Below are 5,177 nucleotides of genomic sequence, written 5' to 3' on the forward strand. Positions count from 1 at the left end.
GCCTTTTGGCGTTTGAAAGCGTTGCGAAAATTGTTGTTTACGCTTTAAGAAATGACACCCTGAAATAAGGTGTCCTGTTTTATGGCAGTAGTTACACTCACGGGGCCCCCGTGGAGGTGATGGTGGTCCTCTAGACCTTTCAAAAGTTGTTAGGCCAAGATCAGGTCTTCCGGTTTGTAATATTGAAGCTCTATCTGGGCGCAAGGGTGAAGAAAACAGTCTTGTGAGTGAGCATAAATTCATCCGCTAAAACAGCTGCCTTAGCCAGTGAAGTAACCTTCTGTTCATTTAAGAATATCACAATCCTTTCAGGCAAAGAATTCTTAAAATCTTCCAAGAGAAGTAACTGACGAAGACTCTCAAAATGATCCTTCACTTCATTAGCCGCACACCATTTATCAAAGAGAATACCCTTCTCTCGCGCAAACTCAACAAATGTCTGCGTAGCAGACTTTTTATGGTTTCTGAACTTTTGTCTGTAGGCCTCCGGCACAAGCTCATAAGCACGCAATATCGACTCTTTAAGCACTTCGTACTGCAAGCTTTCTTCCAAAGAAAGTGAAGATACCACTTCCTGAGCCTTACCTACTAATTTGCACTGAAGTAGGATTGGCCACATGTCTTTAGGCCAGACTAGTGCGGTAGCAATTCTCTCAAAAGCACAAAAATATGAGTCAACCTCTGACTCTCTAAAAGTTGGCACTAAAGCAATATTTGTACTAACATCAAAACTCTTTGTATGAGAGACTGTATGTGAAGGTCTTGACCTCTCAAATGTCTGCTCTGAAGAGATTCTCAGGGCATCAACGTCAAGCCGCTTTAACGTGATTTCTTTCTCAGTTTCTATCTCTAACTTGCGAATCTGCAGCCTGTGTTCATAGTCCGCTCTACGCTCCTTTTCCTGGCCCTCCATCTGAAGACGGACAAGACGAACTTTTAGTTTGGCATCACTACTTGCACCTAAGCTACCCGGAGAGAAAGCCTCAAACCTAGGAAGCGTTGCAGGAGCTTGAGGACTAAACTTGTCAACTCTAGGTGTAGCTAACTCTTTCCCTATCATCTTCAATAGACACCTCAGCCCTAGGCTGAGTTGACATGCTTGGGATTTCAAGAATCTTTAACTCCTCTAGTTTTTGCAGGATTTTCTCTCTTATCTCTTTTTTTACTTTATACTTGTCTACTGTAATGTTAAAGTGAGCTGCAATACATAACATGTCATCTTTGCGACAGGAATACAACGTATCAACACTTGGACGTTCAATAAAGTCCTGTAAGTCAAAACCCATTTTTCAGCCAATGTACAACACCTACAATAACTTCTCAATTATTGGTTGTTTTTATTTCAGGAAAATAGAGATCCCGGACGAGCCCCCATTCGTTACGTCCCCACTAAGGTCTAGGGGACCTGGAGACAATAACGTACAACCAATAATTATGAGAGAGTCAGAGTAAAGGTTGACAAAAGGTTTATTCCTTGTAACCTATCATATCATACAATTAAACAGAAACACTCTGTTGGTGAGGAGGAGGAGGAGGAGGAGGAGGAGGAGGAGGAGGAGTCAAAGGATTGTGCCAAACAAAAGAAACAAGCATAACAAAACCAGGCCTATCTCTACAACTATCCTTTGAAACCAAACTCAAACCCTCACTAACTAACTACAAAGAATTTGACAAAACAATATACAGGGGTGGCAACAATCCGCCAGTGTTGGGAAAGTTCACTTTATACATGAACTAGTTCAGTTCACAAATTTTAAAATGAACTAGTTCAGTTCATAGTTCATAATTCAAAATGTTGAACTAAAGTTCATGGTTTCAAAAATGAACTAATTTATAGTTTATAGTTCTTTTTTCAATACGTTGCTGCGAGCTATTATTTGTCTCCTGTACGATGTTAATGGGATTTGGGTGGTAGTGGATCTGTTTTGGCGCTCTTTTTTATTCGCCACTCGCACATACCGTGAAAGGCTAGTCGTGTGCTTATTCTCAATGTGCCGTTTAAGGTTTGTTGTCGTCGATGTACGGACTTGCTATTTCAAACCGGGCGGACACAGTTTACAGGCAAACGTTAGATTTTTCCGTCCGAGTCAGTACTGACTTTAACGTAAAACTATTTAAAATGATCATACGCCGACGTCGTAGAGCAGGGGTCTTCAACTAAAATTCAACGAGGTCCAGTTAGAGAAAATGTCCCCATGCAAAGGTCCGGAACATCAAAATGTCTAACTTGCTTCATGAATTAGTGTGATATATATTGAAGTAGCCTGTAGCTTTATCAACATCTGTATGTAATCAACAGCTGACTGCCAATCAAATAAAGAAAGTACAATTCAAAAACAACAATATATATTGTCAATTAACATTAAATACTGTGGATATGTGTAATGTTCCTCTTGGGCTGCATTTACAAATAAACTAGAGAAAATAAATAAAATAGCTTTTGAAAATATATGCATCTTAAAAGTGCTTAATTTGAGATAAATACAATAAAGTGTAGCAGCAGCTTGAGTGTCCCTTTTTCTTTGTTAACCGTTTCACATCATGACTTAACAGTTTCAGCCGATTATAGAACAATATCAGTCTTTACACATCATAACAATTGAACAGTTTCAAAGTTTCTCTTTCTGTCCCTCTTATATTGCAGTCCCCAACTCACTTTTGTTAAATTCAGTGTGAGAATTGAGCTTGAGCTTGTCCTGCCAGGAGTTTGTAAATCTGGGCTGACATGGAGTCAAGTTGTACTTTTTACAGTATTACGGCTTCTACAGATGACGTTTTTTTAATGGATTTTTTGTCAAAGCACTTCAGATATTCATTGCTATCGGGATGTTAAGAGCATTCCATGGAATATAACAAAAAGTGTATCTCGAGCCGGTTTCTGAAACTTACCTACCCCACCTTTAAGTTAAAAATCAAGGGTTTTTATTATTATTTACAGCAGGGGTGGGGAACCTTTTTCCTTTCAATTTTTACAACATCCTCCGAGGGTCGTACAAATTATTGAACTCAACCTTTGCTTAAAATATTGAAGTTAAATGCATCAATCTGGTACACTTTGAGAGCAACATTAAGAGATCTATGGATACATCTCTCAACACCCATATGAAACAGAACTGTAAGCATATTTTTCTTTTTGGATATTTTACAAATCACTCCCCTTTTAAACTCTATTCTTGTTATTTTTAACAACTTTTTTGTTACTGTCATATATTATTTTATACCTGTTTTTCATTTAGTCTCATTAATAACTATAATGATCATATCAAGGTGTGCCTTAACCTCACTGAGCTGAGGATATTTGAGCCTCTCAGGAGAGCTCTCTTCCACCTGGCTGTAGAAAAGCTCTTTAAATCCGTTAGCATAGCTAGCTAACCAGATGCTAACAACAACAGATCGCCACTGTGTTTACAACTAAAGACACAGCCACGCAAACACTGCGGCACGTGTACGGCTCCTTGTGGATTATTATCCTTATATGAAATATTTTAAGGGCTGGAGCGGCGTTCCGGTGCTCAGCACTCCTTTCAGACGAGACATATACCACGTGAAGACAGGTTACGCTCGTGTTGTGTTCAATGAACCTGTCCTTGGCCAGGAAAAACAGGAACTCGCTTGTTTAATTATTTTTGCGGTCTAGATTTCTTCTTCTTTTGTGAAGTGAGAAGTTGTCCGTCAGTCGAAAACTCTTCGGTTCTCCACGAATTACACAAGTCACCCAAATCAGCGTTAAAAAAGCGGGAGGCGCCGAAAAATCCCCTATTAATGTATTGATTATAGCTCGGGTCCGTATAGGTCGGCGTCTGGGTCCGGATCCGGACCGCGGTCCGCCTGTTGCCGACCCCTGCCGGAGAGTCTCTGAGCAAGTGCTGCTGCAGCTGCTCTCGGCTTCGTCCATACTAATTCATTCATTCATTCAATGCACGCCGGTTCCGCGGTTCCACATTGTTTGTTGTGAGGAGTCTGATATATTTATTATATTATATTTTAGTGCGACAGCCAGGGGTGACAGGCGCGTACGCGTCACAGGCAGCTTGCTGTTGCCAGATTGGGTGGTTTTCCGCATTATTTTGAAGCCTGTTTACGGTGTGTTTTAACTGGGGTTTCGGCTGAAAGGCATATGAAATCTGGCACACTTTTGAACGCCGTTATAATACAGTGCTGAGAATGAACGCACTTTTGAACGCCGTTATACAGCGCTGAGAATGAACGCGTTCTCAATTACGTTCATCTAGCGGAAATACAGTACGTTCAGTTCACGTTCGCCCAAAATATGAACGCGTTCATGAACGATCGTTCATTGAACGCGTTCAGGTACATCACTGCAATCCGCTTACCTAGTGTGTCTAAACAATAGTTAGCTCGGTGGTGAGAAATGTACAGGGTACCCCAGACTTACCTAACTCCTCCACCTCTCAACACACACACACATTAACAAAGTTCAGAGTATTCAAATAGCTTTAGTTGCTAAACACAGCCGTGTTCCTTCCTCAGCAACAGGCCCAGAGTGAGAGAGAGAAGACCTCCTGGGTGCCTCCTTTATGGTCGGCCCTGGTTGCTGATAGGCCAGCTGAGGGTGAGAGGATCCAGTCAGCCATCAGACTCAGGTGCACAGGCAGATACCGATCAGCTGTGCAGAAGACAGGGAGAAGAGAGAAACACAGGAGGGAAGGAAAACCACACATGTACAGCCTGCCTGGCACGTAACAGCAATGCTTTTGTATTTTTCCCCTTCGATTCGGAGAAACAAATGTTTTTTCTGAGTAAAGGATGGCAGAAGACACTACACTACCCAGAATCCCCAGCTATCGTTTGGAATACACCATGTGCTCTGTTTGACAAACCCCGTGATCTTCAAATTTCTCCCTGCAGAAAAAGAAAACATGGCCGCACTTCATTTTATTCTCGGTGGAAAATGCCTATTTTAAAGTTAGTATGGCCATTAAAATGCATTTTGATGTCATTTGATGCGAGAAATATGAGTTGTTATTTCAGATTATGTGTGCAGTGGATGTACATGATTTTTAGTTTGCTAGTTATTACGAAGATTACTTCAGGAAATTGCGACGTTTTCATTGTTACCAAGGTGGTTGCTAGGGACGCTGCTATCGATATTATTTCTGTTATGTTGTGTAACTGTTTAATGGTGTTATCTTTATTGCTATCCCCTTCCCCGTCAA

This window comes from Pseudochaenichthys georgianus, chromosome 10, assembly GCF_902827115.2.
Source record: "Pseudochaenichthys georgianus chromosome 10, fPseGeo1.2, whole genome shotgun sequence".
Classification (NCBI taxonomy): domain Eukaryota; kingdom Metazoa; phylum Chordata; class Actinopteri; order Perciformes; family Channichthyidae; genus Pseudochaenichthys; species Pseudochaenichthys georgianus.